This window comes from Lissotriton vulgaris, chromosome 4_1, assembly GCF_964263255.1.
Source record: "Lissotriton vulgaris chromosome 4_1, aLisVul1.2, whole genome shotgun sequence".
Lineage (NCBI taxonomy): Eukaryota > Metazoa > Chordata > Amphibia > Caudata > Salamandridae > Lissotriton > Lissotriton vulgaris.
The window spans coordinates 672,388,277-672,408,479 of NC_141691.1; positions in this window are offsets into that span (position 1 = coordinate 672,388,277).

The following is a 20,203-nucleotide window of genomic DNA, read 5'->3' on the forward strand; positions in this document are numbered from 1 at the left end:
TCAGGATTCGGCAGATCCGGGCCCTTAACATGCTGCACAGATTCCACACATCTTAAAAAAAAACAACAAATATACAGAAATAAATCTGATGCAATAATATTGTACTGCACAATAAGGTAGAACGTAGCAAAGCATGCCATAGTATACATAATATGAAACAAAATTAAAGTGTTGAAGTTCAAAGATTGGAAAGTTGAAAGAAACACCATATTGTAGGCACAGTTAATCGACATTTAATGGTAATACAGTTTTAAACCTCCCTCTGATCTCATACCAAGCTTATGTGGGCCTAGCCTTGTGCTGATTGCAATTGAAGAACATTAAAAATTCAAACAAAAACAATTATAAATATAATTATATTTGTGATGTGTAAATGACACACCGGTAGTGTCCTTTATTTTGGTTTAGCTTTGTTTTACCCTACTGTAAATGTTAGTTCACACTTTAGAATTAGAATTAAGAGGAAATATACATCATTTTCAAATTCTTAATGTTTGGTGAACCTGGCTCCTGTGACACGAGGTCGGCACTTGATGCATTGAAATATCCGGGTGTGAGGGTGGGGTATTTTAAGAAAGGTTATGGGATCTATCAAGACAGTTTTGGACCTTTTACACCTTCATATGAACTTCCATGCCAATCGTTTTAGCAGCATGGTAAAAAGGTGACAATTCCTTGTCATGGAGGGGGGTCACGATGAATGTTTTGAAAAAGGCGAATAGATTTCGCTTGAAATTTCTTTAGTTTTACAGATGTACCTTTTCAATAGTATATGCAGTTGGCTCCCATTCTCTGTCTTACACGGCCCCAGTTCCCCTTTCTTTGGTTCTATTTACTACCAGGTTCCTAAAAATAGAGTAGAGATTAGAAAGAAACAGGAAAAGGAGGGCTCTGACTCTCTTGCCACTTTGCAAAGCTAAATCAATAAGCCCTCTTTTAGTTCTACAGCACAGCACTGATGCAATGGCAACTGACTACCTAGGTTGCTCAACAGTAATCCTACCAGCTATAGAGTGTCTGAGCTTTGCCTTCTAGGCACGTTAGAGGAGTTGGTAAAACCATTATTTTCGGTTTACAGTATTGACATTCACTCAAGTTTCAAGTTTATTTATTTATGCTCTTGGAACTCCAAAGAGATCCACATAAATTGAATGACCAACTACATATAAAAGTTTTGTACATAGTTTCTTATACATTAGGAAATAATTCAAATATACTTTATGCCCTTAACACTAAAACATCAGGTTAAAACCAAAGTTAATAATTGCTCCCTACATATAATTTAATACAAATTTATAAAACACTTAAAAAAAAGTTACAAATTCTATGACAAAACATTTCATTTGGTGGCTCATAAATAGAATCAATTAGTGCCGACGCTGAGAGGACAGATAATTTTAGACAATAGGTCTCATCGATTTACACCGATACAATAATAAAGCGGGGCAAATAAATAACACATGATTAAGTCCTGAATGGAGTTATTACACAGATTACAGATCGGGGGAGAACCAGACCATTTAGACAGCACAATATTTAAAGGGAGCATACCCTGTCTCAATCATAGTCAGAAGCGGTGCACTCCATGGGGCAGGTTCCAGGAAATATAAGCTTGTGCTTTATTTATCTCACAGGAGTCTATAGACGGATGGATACCCCTCTTTAGGATGTGAGCATCCCTATCCCTAGTGAAACTTAATTCCCTGGTAGCCTGTTTCAAGATGGCCCTTAACCCCTTAAGTGCTGCCTCGGTGCATTGGCCGACGGCAGCACTACCTCCCCAGTGCTGCGCACGACCATTGGACGTCCATTCAGCACTAGTTCCAATGGACAGCGCAGCACTGGGGAGAGATGTTTAATAGCATCTATGAGGTTAATGGATATGGCGAGAGGGTGAAAAGCAGAGGCTCATTCAGTTGAAGCCAATTAACTGCAATCCTAACATTTTTAAGAACTAATGACTATTCCTTCAGATTTTCTAATATATCTTTCTGGATTAAAAATTTTAGTGTGCCAGGATCACCCTTTACCAGGCTTGCAAACCATCGCAGTATCCCCGCAAGACCCTGTACCCAACTGCTTCTTAAACCAAATTCTTACCTTAGGGCAGCCACTGGGAATGCAGGCAAGCAGAGTTGACTGAGGCTAGGCTCCTTAAAATTTGTCCTTCTGTTGTATTAAAAAAAAAATATTTCTTTATGTCAAGCAATTCAGTACCATATAACAGAAAGGAAGGTATTTTTGCACGGAAAACCTCTAACAAGAATGCAAAATGTCTTTTTCCAGTTGATCTATAGAGGGAACCCAAACTTTTCCCATGCGTGGTAGCTTTACGGATGTTACTTTCTATATAGGCTTTTTCACTTAGGTTGCCACACACTACTTTTCCCAAGAAAACATAAGATTTTACAAGTTCCAATTTTTGGCCACCCACAGACCATACAAAATTCCCATACTGCAGCTTTTTTCATCCGTGCATGCACATCATTTTACTTTTAGATATATTGACCTTTAGATAATGGGCTTCTGCAAATTCATGTAGTGCCTGCAGACGACAATTTAATCCCCTAGGCGTTAAATCCAATATTATTATGTCATCTGCATAATAACATGCAATCGGTTTTCTCCCCAATAACGGGGCAATACCCTCACTTTGAGCCAAATTGTGAGGGAGATCAGAAATATATAGGGAGAAAAGTAAAGAAGCTAATAAACATCCTTGTTTTAGGCCATTTGCAGTGGGGATGGTTTGGGAGAGACCTCTTTCTCCACCAATTAGGACTTTGCACCAAGTATCCGTAGGGCGAGCCCGAAGGTACACAGTCAAAATATCGAATCTTTAATTTCGACTTACACTTATATCGAGTTGCTAATATCGATGGGACAGAATATCGATGTCCAGAATATCGATGGCCAGAATATCGACCCTAAGGTAAGTAATATCGAAATTACTTATATCGATAGCATATATATCGATGTAAGTAATTTCGATTTACTAATATGTGTTAGAAATTTTAGTTAAGTATTTAAATTAATTGTTATAATATGTGTTTAATATGTTTTTATAAATAAAAAATATATAAAAGTAAATAATATGTTTTACTACCAGAGCGGGTTGTGGGTTTTTAGGGGAATAGGGTGGGAAGTAATTTGTTTGTAATTAAATAATTATTTTTTAATGATTAATTTATTTTGCAATTACATATTAATTGGCAATGAATTATTTTAATTGATTAATTGAATAATTAATTGATAATTTATGTATATTTTTAACTAAATGATATGTTTTACTACTGGAGCGGGTTGTGGGTTTATAGGGGAATAGGGTGGGAAGTAATTTATTTGTAATTAAATAATTATTTTTTAATGATTAATTTATTTTGCAATTAAATATTAATTGGCAATGAATTATTTTAATTGATTAATTGAATAATTAATTGATAATTTATGTATATTTTTAACTAAATGATATGTTTTACTACTGGAGCGGGTTGTGGGTTTATAGGGGAATAGGGTGGGAAGTAAATTAATTGTAATATTAATTAATTTTGGGTAAAGGAGTATTTTTAGGGTTCAGGGTCAGTTTTGGGTTTTTGGGTAAAGGGGTATTTTTAGGGTTCAGGGTCAGTTTTCAGTTTTTGGGTAAAGGGGTATTTTTAGGGTTCAGGGTCAGTTTTCAGTTTTTGGGTAAAGGGGTCTTTTTTGGGTTCAGGGTCAGTTTTCAGTTTTTGGGTAAAGGGGTATTTTTAGGGTTCAGGGGCAGTTTTCAGTTTTTGGGTAAAGGGGTATTTTTAGGGTTCAGGGTCAGTTTTCAGTTTTTGGGTAAAGGGGTATTTTTAGGGTTCTGGGTCAGTTTTCAGTTTTTGGGTAAAGGGGTATTTTTAGGGTTCAGGGTCCGTTTTCAGTTTTTGGGTAAAGGGGTATTTTTAGGGTTCAGGGTCAGTTTTCAGTTTTTGGGTAAAGGGGTATTTTTAGGGTTCAGGGTCAGTTTTCAGTTTTTGGGTAAAGGGGTATTTTTAGGGTTCAGGGTCAGTTTTCAGTTTTTGGGTAAAGGGGTATTTTTAGGGTTCAGGGTCAGTTTTCAGTTTTTGGGTAAAGGGGTATTTTTAGGGTTCTGGGTCAGTTTTCAGTTTTTGGGTAAAGGGGTATTTTTAGGGTTCAGGGTCCGTTTTCAGTTTTTGGGTAAAGGGGTATTTTTAGGGTTCAGGGTCAGTTTTCAGTTCTTGGGTAAAGGGGTATTTTTTGGGTTCAGGGTCAGTTTTCAGTTTTTGGGTAAAGGGGTATTTTTAGGGTTCTGGGTCAGTTTTAGGTTTTTGGGTAAAGGGGTATTTTTAGGGTTCAGGGTCAGTTTTCCCTACTGTTGCATCCACTGGAGTGGGAATAGTAATTATTGTTAAGTAAGTATATATTATAAATGATTTTTAAATATTTTTTTTTATTAAATATGTATTCATATTTTTTTTACCATTATTACATATATTTAAATATGTTTAAGTAATTAATAAGTATTATTTACAGTATTTTTTATGTTATTTTAAATCCAAAAAAATTGATATATTTGACAATGATAATTTTAACATCGATATTATTTTTTCGATATTTTGGTACTTACCATGTTGTACATAGGGCGTCGATATTTTTGCTATCGATATAATTACGCCGATATTTGTGTAGGTCGAAATTCTGTCTGTCGAAATTCTGTCATAGATCCGAGCCTGAACTAACTCCAAAAGGCTAGCCGGCATACCGAGGTCTGACAGTTTTTTCCACAGCAAGAAACAATCTACTTCATCGAATGCTGTGGCAAAATCTATGAAGGCTGTATACACTTTTCCTCCTCTAACTTTGACATATTTTTTAGTTATTACCTGTAATGCAGTTAGGTTATCAATAGTTCCTTGCCTTGTCCTAAACCCGGTTTGCTCCAACGGTAACAGTTTTTCCGCAACCACCCAATCATTAATCTGGTACAAAAGGCATTGCAAAAACTTTACCCAATGTGTCAAGAAGTGCAATTTGACGATAGTTCTGTAGAGCTTCTCGATCTCCTTTCTTAAATAGAGGGACTATTATACTCCCCTTCAAAGAGGGGGGAACCAATGTATTTGCATAGCAGTGCTTGAACACCGGATAGAGAATTTTACTCCACAGTACACTATTTTGTTTTAAAACTGTGATTGGTAATTCATCTGGCCCATTGCTCAGGAGGAGCACATCCCCCTAATTGCCATTTCTTTTTTTTATATATAACTTTATTGTGCAAAACAAAGAATTACAGAGATGGGCCTACAACCACAGGGGCTGGCCGCTAACGTTTATCGAGTAAATATGCAGTGAGTAAGGCAGCAGCTGACCTCGGTAGGTCCCGCTGAAGTACAGGATACACTTTCGGCAACACAGAATGTATGCAGGATACAAAATTTTTAAAGTTTTTTGTAAAAGAACAAAGAAAAAACAAAAGAAGAAACAACTCAAGGCGAAAAACATTATATAAGAAGTCGAGCTCAGACATTGGGGAACTACCATAACGGATAGGGAATCAGAAGGACGTTGGAGAGAACCAGTGGGGGAGGGAGGCAGTGGGGAAGTCAGAACAATCGGGTAAGGAACACGGTAATCAAGGAACCTCAGAGGTCAGGGGGACAGAGAAACGTCTGGGATATCTATGAAGGGGAGTGTACAGATGTTTCCTCGGTACGCGTTCCACTGGCCCCAAATTGCACTCCACGCCCTAGGCTTGCCCCTAGCCAAACATACCATCTTCTCCCTAAACATGCACCAATCCATGTTCTCCTTCCACAACGACACGGTGGGAGGCCGTTGGGAACCCCAAAGCTGTGCGATGTCCCTTTTGGCAATCATGTTCCCAAGTGCCGCCCACTGGGTCTGGACAACGTTGTAGTCATTCGGTTCCCACACATTCAACAAACATCTTCGAGCCTCAGGCAACAGAGCGACCCCAGTGACACACTCCATCACAGCGTGCACGCGGCGCCAATACGCAGCGACCTCTTGGCACTCCCAGAGGATGTGAAGGAAAGTGGCACTCATTTCACAACCGCGTCTACATAACCCATCCAACGAAAAACCCATGGCAACCAAACGAGGACCAGTAACATACACGCGGTGAAGAATCTTAAGCTGGACAAGGCGGAGACGGGCCTTGAATGGCAACCTCTTTAGGGGCGGATAGTGCAGACTGCCAGTCTACATCGTCCAACTCAAACCCATCCCCAGTTCAGGTCTCCCTGAGGCGCACAAGGAGATCTGCCCGATTGTTGATCAACTTTTTATAGATCAAGGAAATCGTACTATCGGGCAGATGACCATCAAGTATACAGTCCTCAAGCGGGGAAGATTCAGGAACCATGGTACCGGCCGCGAAGACCGACATTAAAGCATGACGCACCTGTGCATACCTAAAGAACTCTCGCTCACTCAACTCATATTCACTCTGAAGCTCCGCAAACGATTTCACCGCACCTTTCACCCAAAGATCACCCACTCTACTAAGTCCAATCGTGTCCCAGTTCTCAAAACCTTTCGTCGTCCAGAGGCATCCCAATCGTTCCGAAGCAAACAAAGGGGTCGCTTGCGTCAATCGATCATTCCACCCCATAGCCACATTTGCATCCACCCATACACGCACTGCAGTTATAGTGGGTCCCGTGAGGTTCCTCCCCGCCGTCCGAGAGTAGAGTGCTCTGTTAAAGTCGCCACCGGGCAACAGGTGTTTATCCATGGCATACGCTGGATTCGGCCCAGGTGCGTATGTAGCATGGTTGATGGCGGACAGCTGGGAGGCCCAATAATACCTCCTGATGTCCGGGAGTGCGATACCCCTGTCATACCAGGGGAGGGGGAGTTTTGAGAGAGCAATGCGTGCTCGACCGTCTCAAACAAGTCTCCGCTGTAGTCCCTCCACCTCCCGAAAATAGCTCGCTGGAATAATGTCAAAGGAGTTCTGGAGTGCGTAGAGGAATCGGAGTAAGGACATCATTTTAAACAGCGCCGCTCGACCAAGTGGGGACAGCGGCAATCTACGCCAACGGGCCATGTCAAGCTTCAAGCGCCGGAGAGGAGGAAGGAGATTATGTTTGTAACGGGCAGCCGAGTCCAACGATACGTAAACCCCTAAATATTGGAAGCCAGAGTGAGAAACTTGAATGGGGAACCTGGTAGGCAAGGGAGGAAGACCACCGGAGATGACATATACACACGACTTGGACCAGTTGATAATCAACCCGGAGTTCTTGCCAAAGGAAGTTAGGACGTCAAAGAGGACGTTGAGGGACTTGCGAGGGGAGGTAAGATAGAGAGGAATGTCATCTGCATACAACGACACCCGGTCTTCAAAGTCAGGGGCCCAGCGAATGCCCTTTATCGAGGGTTCCCATCTGAGCCAGGCCGCGAGTGGCTCCAGGGCAAGAGCAAAGAGCAGGGGGGACAGCGGACATCCCTGTCTAGTGCCCCTTCCAAGAGCGAAGGACTGGGAGACCATACCATTAACAACCACCTGGGCCAGCGGATCCGCATATAAAAGCCTCACCCAACTAATGAATCCCGCACCGAAGCCAAACTTTTCAAGAGTGGCCCAGAGGTACGGCCACTCTATCGTGTCAAAGGCCATTGTGGCGTATAATGAACCCAAGATGGCCGGTTCGGACAGAAGCGCCGCCCTCGCGAGCACGCCATGAAGACGATGCAGGTTTAAAGCAGTGTTCCGGTGCGGGATAAAACCAGATTGATCCGGATGGATCAGGTCACAAATAACAGTGAGGATGCGGTTGGCAAGGACCTTAGCGAGAATTTTAGGCTCAGCGTTTAGTAAGGAGATGGGCCTGTATGAGGCACAACGGTCACAAGGTTTGCCCTCCCTAGGAATTACCACTATAGTGGCCAGGCGCTGATCAATAGGGAGAAAGCCAAGATCACGTGACTCCGTAAACATATCACGAAGATATGGTGCAACCTTGTCCGGGCAAAGTTTGTATAATTCAATGGGCAGGCCGTTAGGCCCCATGGCTTTGCCGGAACGGAGGGAACGAATGGCAATTGCTATCTCGTCGACCGACAACGATGCCTCCAATCTGCTTCAGACAGGAAGGGCAGCGGGATGTCTCTCAACAAAAAAAGAGAGTCATCCTCGTCCCTGTCGGACACCGGGGAGTAGACCACACGAAAATAGTCAGCAAAACATTCCACAATCTCACCAGGGTCAGTCACCTCCACACCATCAGGATTCTGAATCACAGGGACAACACGATTCGCTCTCTCCTTCTTATCGAGCCATGCAAGCAGCTTACCCGCCTTGTCACCAACGTCATACAATCTGCCTTGCTGTTCTCTGTACATAGTTTTGGCAGCCTCTGTCACAAGGGATTTATAATAAAACTGTTTCAAGCTAAGGGCGTGGAGTTTGTCCCGGGTGACACCTGTGTCCAGGTCATCTTCTAAATCCAATATTTCAGCCTCCAGACTCTCGACTTCCCCATCCCTCGCTTTCTTAGTCTCTGCTATTAAGAATAGAGCGTGTCCGCGAATAACAGCCTTAAAGGCTTCCCACAGGGACACAGAGGATGATACAGACCCCTCATTCTCCAGGAAGTAGTGGTCAAGTGACTTTGTGAGGCTGGCGCGGGTCTTAGGGTTGCGCAAATGCCAGGGGTTAATAGGGGCGACCCGTCCCGCAGTATGGAGACACATATCAAAAAGAAGCAAAACAGGAGAATGATCTGAGATACCCCGGGCCAAGTGGCTAATTTCCCCAATGTAGGAGGACTGGACAGCGGGCATAAGGAAGTAGTCTAGCCTGGAGAGACTCCCATGAGCGCCAGAGTGGAAGGTATAGTGACGTAACGTCGGAAGCATTAGCCTCCAACAATCCACCAGACCAAAGGTATCCAGGAACCCACCGAGCCACGAATGAGACGGGGGAATGTCCCTGGGGGGGTGACGATCCAAATCGCCGGAAAGTACCGAATTGAAGTCCCCACCCACAAGGAGAAGACCATCAGGGAGCCCCAGCATCAGCCGACCGACATCTGAGAAAGTAGAGGTCTGGAGGTCCGGGGGTACATAGACAGAAACCAAAGAGAGAGTCTTACCCTCCCACCTACCAGTGAGGGCAGCGTAGCACCCTCTGTTGTCAAGAGTGACGTTGTCGAACTCAAGAGGGAGGGAAGACCGGATCTGAATACCCACGCCCCTAGAACCAGTGGTGAATCCGGAATGTGCAACCAATCGGTAGCCTCATCTATTCATCGCGTGACACACATTGCCAACTAGGTGCGTCTCCTGCAGGAGTACCACATCAGGGGACAAGCGTCGTAAATATTGCAGAACAACACCCCGTTTTATACGATCACCCAAACCATTGACATTCCAAGATATAAGTTTCAGCCCACTACCCCCCATTCCCAAACATATTGCATGGGGTTCCCCATGAAGAGCAGGACATTAAAATCAGAAAAAGAACCAATACGCCGCCATGAGAGAGAAAAACACAAACACAAACACCCCCCCACACCCCAACTAGAACCCGTTACAACTCCCCCCTCCCTGCACCCCTGCAAAAGACTGAAAAGCCACCCCAAAATGCAGTGTGCCTGTCGCCCTAACAATCCCATTCTACATGAAGACCCCGGAGGAGGAAAGAGGCCCGTCCCCATCCACCTCCCAAATGCGGACTACTACAAGGCGACATAAACAAGAAAGATAGTACCCAGCTGAGCAGAGTCCAATGTTCAGAAATCAGGGACCAAAGAGTCACTTATGCGTAGGCTCACCACCCTCGGCACCGCCAGGGTGCTCCGTACGATCGCCTAGGCCCGGCAGGGAATCCAACCAGTCACTCACAATGTCCAGTCGATCAAAAAAGAAGGTCCGTTCCTCATATTCCACTCGAAGCCTAGTAGCGAAAAGCATGGTGTACTTGAGGCCCAGGTCCCGGAGACGTTGCTTCACTCCAAGAAAACCCATTCTTTGTCTTTGCACAAGTTGCGTGAGGTCGGGGAAAAAGTTAATCGAGGAGTTTTCAAATTTCACCGGGCCATGCACTCTCGATGCCTGCAAAATCGCATCACGGTCTATAAAGTGAAAAAGTCTCGCAATGATAGGCCTCGGAGGGGCGCCCGGCTTGGGTTGACCGCCCGGGACTCTGTATGCACGCTCGACAGCGAAGAATTTACTCAAGCCAGAAGGGGCAAGATGGGTGAGGATCAGATCCTCGACCAGGAGGTCCACCGAGTGAGTCTCTGGGTTTTCTGGGACCCCAATGACGCGGATGTTATTGCGTCTTGCCCTGTTCTTATAATCCTCCAGCCGATGGGACATTTGGTCATTTACCGATTTTAAATTCCCTAGTTCGGTTTGGAGTTCCGCCACATCGGCCGTGAGGCTGGAGGACTTCAGATCGAGTGATTTGACCTTTTCATTCGTTTTAGACAGGCCGGCCCTGATCAGAGTGACATCCACGGCAACCGTGTCAATTTTGCTAGCCAGGGCCTCGTACTGCTGGCCGATGGTTTCCCTCATGCCGGTGATGGCGCCCATAATGTCCTGCAGGGACAACTCAGCAGGAGCAGAAGGGTCATCTCGGGCGTCCTCCGGGGTATGACTGGAAAGCCCAGGGGAGCCTTTGGCTTGGGTATACCGATCCATAACATTTGTCTGGACCGGTCCACCACGAAGAGACGTCTTGGTTTTCCGACTCTCGGCGTCACCCCTGCCCGCCATACTGGAAACTACTCCCCGGAGGGGCCCACACAACCTGGTGAAAATGGCCGCCGACAGTCCAGGCGCCAACAAAACGACAAGAGCTGGCTCGTATGACCAAGAAAAAGTCACGATGTAATCCAAAAGGGATGAGATGAGGAGACGGTTCAAACACTGAGTGGGGGCCGGACTGGTCCCCAGCCGGGCGAAACAGTCTCTCAATCAGACCATGCGGGGATCGGGAAACAAAAGCGAAAGTAGAGATGTGACCACCAAGGAGGCCCCACTGCCGTTGTTGTTCAACTCCGTCCCGGATCCGCAAGTCGCCAAGACCCCGGCACAGCCTCCAGGTGGGCCAGAAAAGTTCAAAGTGCAATAACTTCAGTCGCCGATGTCCGATTTCAATTCTGAGAAGAGTTATGGACTCAGCTGAGGTTCATCTTCGAAGAGCTGTCCAAGAAATCAGGGTATCATCAGGATAAATTGCGAGGAGTGGCGAGGGTCCGGAGAGCTCTGTGCTCACGCGACCATCTTGGATGCCCGCCAAGCTCCTCCTAATTGCCATTTCTATTTCCTTTTCAGATGGTGAATCATATGATAAAGGGCCTTCCATTAGTATAATATACTTATTTACCGTTGCATTATCTGCATACAAATCCTGAATAAAGCTAACCCATTTGTGCTCCTTTATGGCCACAGGAAGTGCTCGTGATTCAGCTCCACATCCCTCCCCGATAAGAGACCAAAAGGTTGACATTCACTCACGTTCAGCAAGAAGTGCTGTCCTGCGCTGAATATGCGAATGAACGACAACTTTACGTTTAATTACAATTCATCCAGTTTAGGACACTTTAAGATTTCAGACAGCCATTAGTCCAATGCATGGTCTTTACTGATAATATGTGAAATAAGCTTCCACATATAATACCAGTAAATCTTCTAACCTACTCACAGGGTCTCACTGAAAAGTTACTACTGCATGGTCAGACCTGCGGTATTAGTGAAAATGTAATTTTGGCTACGGAATATGCTACTTGACACATTACTGGAGCTCTGAAGCTTATCTACCCATCCAGCCACATCAGTATATTGACCGTCAACATCGTTTTGAGTCGTGTTACCCTAATAGCTCCCCTTCTTCAGCATTAACTGTGAAATCCACATCAACTCTACTTATTTTAATCATTCCTTTCAGATCTACTTACCCAAGAACTCATGCTGGGTATAAATTTAATGTTACAGTAAACAAACGATGGGCGGAATGCTGGCAATGCAAACATTCTCCCCCAATCAAAAGATCTGGGTTAAATCCAGGTTAAATCCATTGTTCTTTTACCTAGTATGCCACCCCAGTTTGGACCCAGCCATATGCAAATCAGTCTTGACCCTTTGCTCATGGGAACAGTCCAGACCGAACTGCGAGGCCAGATCCTCCCTGGACCGGAAACAAGCATCCTGGGACAGGTTTCAGGGTATGTCACCCTTCTTCAGCCAAGCTAACTTGAATCCAGTTGCACAGTGAGCAAGGGACCCACGTCTGGGCATACCCATCCCACGTAGGGTGAAAAGTGTTACAGCAAACAAATGATGGACAGAATGCTGACGATGCAAACATTCTACCCCAGTCAAAAGATCTGGGTTAAATCCATCGTTCTTTTGCCCACTACGCCACCCCAGTTTGGACTCAGCCATTTGCAAATCAGTCTCATCAGTAAGGTGAATTTTCCTATTCAGTACACAGGTACTGAAATACCATACTCCAATCATATTAATTCTTTGACAGAAATTAATTCCTCATGATCATATAAACATCCAAAGGAAAATTAAATTCTCTAGTAGAATATATTTACTATTGTGATGCCTCTCCTTTCATCCAGAATCATTGTATAGTTTGACCAGTACTTTCATGGTACTCAGTAACTCTATCATTAAAAATCTCAAACAGACTTCCAGACTCCATTTCCCATTCATTCTGTCCTATCAAAGGATGTCAGGTCATTGTCGGGGACATCCTTGCTTCTGTGCTACTCAAGCGGGATCCTGATGGAGCACCTGTAATTTCCTGTGACTGTAAAGCCCACCTCTCACCTAGGGAACCGCACTAAAGTACAGATTCAGCTTGTGTCATTTTGTCCGGATCATAAGGACCTCTTTCATTATAAGCTTGAAAAGAGGCCCGGGTAACTCTACAAAATTGTGCCCTGATCTGGAGGTTATATATCTCAAGGCTCTTGTAGAACACTTGGTGAACAAAGCAGGCCCCATGCCCTGATGCTTCTTGCCAAGTCTATCTCTCACACTCTCCTTTCTTTCAGCATCAGCTCCAACACTGCATGATAAAATAACAACTCCCAGTATCTCTATCTGGCGCTAAAAGCTTCTCTACATGAAAGCTCTATCCAGAAGATTACCTCACAGAAGCCCAGCAAACCCATAGTTATGTGGTCTTCAAAAGCGATTCTGCATTCTGCTGTGAAAATCTACTCAGACTCAAGTGAGACCAATGACGCTGCATCCGAAGCGCTTCCTGACTGCCGGCTTTTCATTACTCATAAAAAAGTGGACCATCATAGCTGGAGGCACAAGAACTGGCTTCAGTTCGGGACTAAAGATTCTGTAGGGCACAGCAGTAATTGCTATTTTCGTTAGGAAGAAGAGAGAGGAGAGACAATCTCTACTTCCAAAAACACTAACCTATCAGGATCCACATATCCATTGAGGCCAAACACTTCATGATCCCCAGCACAAAGAAATCCGAAGAAGGGGTCAGGCAGTGAGTGGCTGTGGTAGGCCAAAAACGACAGAGGTCATTTCTAACCAGCAACAATAACAATGAAACTGAAAGCAGAAAAAGTCTCAACCAACCAGCAACTAGAAGAATGAAGCCAAAAGCAACGAAAGTCTCAACCAACTAGCAACAAGAACTATGAAGCCGAAAGCAACTAAAGTCTCTACCAACCAGCAACAAGAATGAGGCCGCCCGAGGCCACCGTAGGTGGCCACTCAGGAGGGCGGCCCTCTAGTAACATTGGGCTTCCCCCGCCCAGTTTCGTCCCACCCCATCTCTGTCCCCAACGGGGAGGGAGGTGAAAAGGAGGAGACATGTGAGGCATGTTGCAGCGCAGGCTCCCTCTAGCCAACTCTCTCAGCAACCACAGTACCAACGGGCACTTGGCTGTCTGCCCATTGATTGCCTGGACTACCGCCATGTTGTCAGACCAGAATAGGACCTTTCTGTCTGACAGGATCTCTGGACAAAGGTGAAGTCCGATAACAATAGGGAAAAGCTCAAGTACAGTGATTTTGGAGGTTATTCCGCGCTTGCGCCAAGCGTTGGGCCATTCCTGTGCACACCATCGTTCGCCCAGGAGTGCCCCAAAGTCCTCTCTCCCTGAAGCGTCCGTGAACATGCTCTGCTCTGGACTGTCCACCCATGGGGCCCTCCAGATAACAGTCCAGTTGAAGTGGGATGGGAACTCGCCCCACATAGCCAAGTCCTTCTTCAGGCCTAGGGAGAGCTTGACGAAGTGGTGTTTCTTTGCAACTTTGGTGGTCGCTCTGGCCAACCTCCTAGCAAAAACCCTCCCCACCGGAATCACTCTAGCTGCGAAGTTAAGTTTGCCCAATAGGCTGTGGATAACCCCAGGAGGCGCCTTGTCTTTCCCCAGCAATGACCGAATGTCCAGTTGCAGTTCCTGCACCTTCCCAGCAGGGAGTCTTGACACACCTTTGACCGTGTCCAACTCAATGCCCAAAAAAGTGAGGACCTGCACAGGGCCTTCTGTCTTGCCGGGTGCTAATGGCACCCCTAGGTGTCGGGCCAAATCCTGGAAGGCTTGGAGTCACTGGCTGCATTTTTGCGTGCCCACTCCCCCAACGAACAAAGAGTCTTCCAGGTAGTGGGTGACTCTTTCCACATTGTATCTCAGCGAGAGGCCCACTGTAGAAAAGAGCTAAAGGCTTCGAAAAAGGCTCAAGATACTGCACAGCCCATTGGCATGCATCTATCAAGGCTCTCAGGGTGCACGGGCAGGAGTCTGAACGCTGACTTAATGTCTGCTTTCGCCAACAAAGCTCCCCTCCCCGCCCTCCGAACCATATCTACAGCCATGTCAAAGGAACAGTACGAGACGGTGCAGGAGCCCTCTTCTAGCCAGGAGTTTACTGAATCACCCTCCGGGTATGAGAGGTGTTGGATCAACCTAAAAGCCCCTGGTTCCTTCTTGGGGCCCACCCCCAAGGGAGAGACCATGAAGTTCAAGAGGGGGGGTGCCGGAAGGGGCCCGCCACCCTCCCCAGGGCTAATTCCTTCCTAACTTTTGCCCCCACCACCTCACGGTGGTCCCTGGTTGACCTAAGGTTCTCAGCATCCCTGTTGACCAGAGGCCCCTGATACAGAATTCTGAAACCATCCAAGAACCCTTCCGCTAGCACGATCCTGTCTTTTGGCTTTGGGGTATTCCCGAAGTAGGGGTAGCAGGTTCGGAATGTCAATGGGTGAGTGCCCTTTGGCCAGGAAAGTTCCTGATATCGCACCGGGTGAAGGCAGGCAAACTATAGCCCCCTCGGGATTGGGTAAATCAGCTGGGTGGAGGGGGGAGGAGGTTAGAGTGGGTCCTTCGTAACTTGTTTGGCCAAAAGTCTTACTTGTCCTGTCTAGTGGGTTCCGATGGGGATTCCCGCTGGTCGCACGCTGTTGCGGGATGGGTACCACCACACTTGCTGCATGTGTGGGAGAATCGGCATGCTTTTCCCAGGTACATGTCCCCCATTGTAAAGCCTGCATGTTCCATTGAATGGCCTTCTAGCTCCCTGCTTCTGTCCCCAGCGCCGGCCTCCCCGAAAGGACTGCCTAAACTGCCCCTTTTTGTCGTGCTTTTGTCCCTTACTCCACTCCCCCTTCTTGTGGCTGCTGGTCGCCTTCTCACTGGACTCAGCCCTTCCTTTGCCCATGTGCTGCATCCATAGCCTCACCTCCTCTGGTCCCATCCCAGATCTGGGCAAATGGCCATCTTTTTCCTGAATTCGCAATCGTATTTATACCACCCCATGCCCCCATTCGTCTATGCCTCATTGCTAATGGTGCTAGCATATTTTTAACAGCCCTGGGCCCTGCTCTGGGAAGCGCTTCATTACTACCACAGCCAAGATAGCAAATGCATGTGCCCATGTTTTAATAGATTTCTCCGGCCATACCTGAAAGCGCACTTTCTTCTCATCATCCTTCCCGCCCATTTTTCTAGTATCCACCCCTTCAGCGCCATGCATTAGCAGTGTGAAAATGTTAATGAACTCCCTACGCCATATGCCTTCCTTAGCTGCTAATGGTACCTGCCATGCTAGGGAGCACCGACCAGACAACAGAGGGGCCAACGTGACTAGTGGCCCTGGAACCGCTTGCGTCATCTGTATTGCTGCCGTGGGGGTGGTGCTGGTCGCTGCGAGGGGTGGGGGTGGAATGAGTGCAACCACGGCGCTCGGCAGTGGTGGAGCAGGTGCTGCTGTGGAATGTATAGCCGGCTCTGTCCCTTGCTGACCGTGTAAGTCTCTAGTGGCGCCCCCTGTCCCGTCTGCCCCTGCGTTGTTGCCGCATGAACTCGGGCCCGCCTGCGTCCCCACTGGAGTTTCCCCCCAACCCACACCTGTGAAATGGTTGTGTCCACCTGTGCCTGACTTGGTGGAGCTGCGGCCACCGGCCCAGCGCTGCTGTTTGTGCTAACCACCCCACCAGTGTTGCTGGCAGCCCGGAGGCCAGTCCTTACTTCGGACATAAAGTCTGCTATTGTGTTTGTGAGCTTACCAAGGTCCTCACATGTAGCAAAGTTCGACGGCGGCGTGGCGTGTGCTGGGGGTACCATCGGTCCAGCTGAGGGGGTGGCGTGGGAGGCGCTGACACGACTATTGGCCTAGACTGTTCATTGTTCCGACTTTCTGCTGGCAAAGGTTCTGCTGGAAAGTCTCTGACTGTGGGCCTGCGGACCCTTTTTGACCTGGTAGGCCCTGTCTCTTCTGCGGGTTCGTGCCCCGTAGGGGTAGCAGACATGACAATTCCAGAATCACCCGGGCTGTTTGCTCTCAATAGCTCACTGGCCCAAGCCACGCCTTTTGCCCTGACCATTTCCATCACGGCTGCCAGCTGCGCATCTTGGGAGGTTCCAGGCAGTGAATCCTCCACCTGAGACGTCTGCAAAAAAAGCAGGGGAATCCCTGGCTATTCATTCCAGCGCTTCGGGCTAATTTTCCTTTGCTACTTCCTTGAAAGATCGGTCTGACCCCACGGACCCTCCCGTCGGGGTGGGGGGGCTCCCGGGATCTGCGTGCCGGTGAAGGGGCAATTTTGGATGAGATCCTGTGGGGAAAGAATGGCATTATTTACTAAACACACCTCCAGCTGCCCGAGCTGCCCTCGATCACAATCCTTGCCATCCCTTCCTGTCTCATCCCCACCACTATGCCTTTTAGATAGCCCCCCCAGTTCAGTTCGGAGCCTCAACGCGGCCCTTTGTGCCTACCACGCACCCCTTCCGCATTACCTCTAAAATACCTTGCGTGGCCTGAGCTTCGCCCAAATTGCCACGAATCTCGAAGAGTACTGCCGAGGCTGAAAGAAAAAGACAGCACACTTGAGTACGTCTACCTGACAACAGTGCCTACCTGGTCCCGGAGCAGCTTCCCTGCTGGGACCTTCCAACCTTCCTTTCAACGCTTTGGCAGCCGCCAAACTTCAATGGGACTGTTATCTGGAAGGCCCCATAGGTGGACAGTCCGGAGCTGAGCATGTTCACGGACGCTTCAGGGAGAGAGGGCTTTGGGGCAATCCTGGGCGAACGATGGTGTGCACAGGAATGGCCCAACGCTTGGCGCAAGCGCGGAATAACCTCCAAAATCACTGTCCTTGAGCTTTTCCCTATTGTTATCGCACTTCACCTTTGGCCAGAGATCCTGTCAGACAGAAAGGTCCTATTCTGGTCTGACAACATGGCGGTAGTCCAGGCAATCAGTGGGCAGACAGCCAAGTGCCCGTTGGTACTGTGCTTGCTGAGAGAGTTGGCTAGAGGGAGCCTGCGCTGCAACATCGAGTGTAGGGCCAGGCATATAGAGGGGGTCAAGAATGTGGCAGCTGATGCTCTCTCTCATTTCCAGTGGCACCGGTTTCGGGAGGCTTGGCCCCAGGCAAGAGCAGAGATGACCCCCTTCCCGGGAACCCTCTGGCGAATCTTGGAGTGGAGCAAGAGTTGAGATCTCTGGGGGAGAGATCCTTGGCTCCAGGCACCAGGAAACGTTATGGGAGCCAGCTGAATTCTTTCAACAAAGTGGTGAATGCATTGGGCTTAGCTGAGACTCCATTGAAGGGCAGAGTACAGGCATTTGTGGTATGGGCAAAAAAACAGGTGTAAATCAAACTCCTGGGTTTGTGGGCATCTGGCAACTGTCAGTCATGATGCAAGGTTGAAAGGAGGTCAAGACCCAGCCAAGTCCTTTGTCATCAGGGCGGCCTTGAAAGGGTGGGCCAGGGAGGAGCCTAGGGTCCCAGACAGCAGGTCCCCCATAGACTTCCCCATACTACTGGCCATGGTGGGTGTACTAGGAGTGGTCACCCACTCACCCTTTGAGGCTTCCCTATTTGCGGCAGCATTCTGCTTAGCCTTCTTCGGGGCCTTCCACATCAGCGAGCTGGTTGCGCGCTCAAAAGCCGACTCATCAGGGTATGCCTTGGGTATAGCCGACATTAGCCTAGATCACAAGTTAATGGTTCATCTCAGGAAATCCAAGACAGTTCAGGCGGGCAAAGGAGTAGATGTAGTACTAAGTCAGTTGGGTGACCACAGATATTGCCCTGTGGTGAAGGTCAGAGAGTACTTGGCGTGACGCCCAGGGGCACACGGCTATTTATTGATCCACGAGGACAAGGGTCCATTAACAAAGTATCAGTTGGAGCGCATCATGGGGGCATGCTTGTCCAGGGCGGGCATCCTTCGCTCGGGCAAAAGATACTAACGTCACTCATTTAGGATTGGCGCTGCTACGTCGGCATTCACATCAGGCATGGGACCTGCAGAGGTTAGGAAGGTCGGACCCTGGGAGTCCCAATGTTATAAACGTTATATCCGCCCTTGAAGGCGTCCATGTGGTTGAAATGGCTTGCAGTGTCGTGTGATATTATTGTTTGCAGTGTTTTCTATTGCGTGATGTAGATGTCAATAAAAAACACCAAGTTGGGCGTGGCTAGCAGCCGATCATGGCGGCAGCATAAGGGACGAGCTCCGCAGCTGAAGCGGCCTCTTCGTCAATCCGATATATAATCCGACACACTTTCCAAGCCCTACCGGAGGGTACCAGAGCTCAGGACCGGGTGGAGTAAGCAGCGACAAGCGGCGACAAGATCCGACGTCTGGGGACCGAGATACGTCAAAGCTGCGGTTTAGCCTACTCCGACCCCATAAGCCGGGGCCTCCCCTGGTCGAGTGGCCCAGCAGGAGATACAGGCGGACCTGGGAATCTGAACCGGAAGTGCCCGCGGGGCGCGGGAGACGGCAGAACGAGTGCCTCCCGGACAGTCAGAAGCAGCGAAACACGCAGACCACGGGAGTGTGGTGGACGATAGCACTGTCGCCGGCGCTCCGACCGTCCCAGCGGTCGACACAGGCGGCTTTGAGTGTCATGGAACCGGTGACGAAGGGGACGTCCGCCATTTTCTAGATCGAGGAAGGTGCTGCGCACTTGGCAATTACCGGCGCTCCTCGCCCTACGACTCACCTCGCTGAGGCTTGAATACTATACAATTGGTTTGGGTAGTGCGTCCGCGCCGCTCTGTACATCCTGGAGCGTAGGGGCACGAGGAGCATGATTTCCAGCGGAATGGCAGGGAAAGGTCCCAAGGGCGGCGCCACACAGACCCGCATCGAACGGTATACCTCCGACAAGCCAACCGCCTCCCCGGCGGGGAAAGATCTGGGAGGCAAGACGGCCGACACCCCAGGGGGAAAGAAGGCGACGCTGGACGATGTCATGCATGCTCTGGCTCAGCTGCAAACGACCGTGGGTACGATTTCCACGGATGTCACCTTGCTCAGAGCGGACCTCCACAAAATGTCAGAGAAAGTTAAGAACATGGAGGTGGTCACGAAATCTCTAGTGGAGGACATCTCCGAACTCCAACGGGAGAGGAGGAAGATGGCGCAGGACAATAAAATGCTCCGGGAGAAACTGGATGAACAGGAAGGACGTTCGAGGCGGAACAACATCCGTATTATTGGAGTACCGGAGTCGGAAGGAATTAAAGCCATGGACCTCTTTGTGGAGAGCTTAATCAAGGATGAACTTAAGCCAAAAGGGCAGTCCAACTTTTTCTCAGTTGAAAGGGCCCATCGGGTACCAGGAGGCCAACCAAAGCCGGGGGCAGCTCCGCGGCCCAAAGTAGCCCGTTTGTTTCATTTCCGTGACCGGGACGCCATTTTGCAGGCGGCCAGAACTTCTCCTCCTCTTA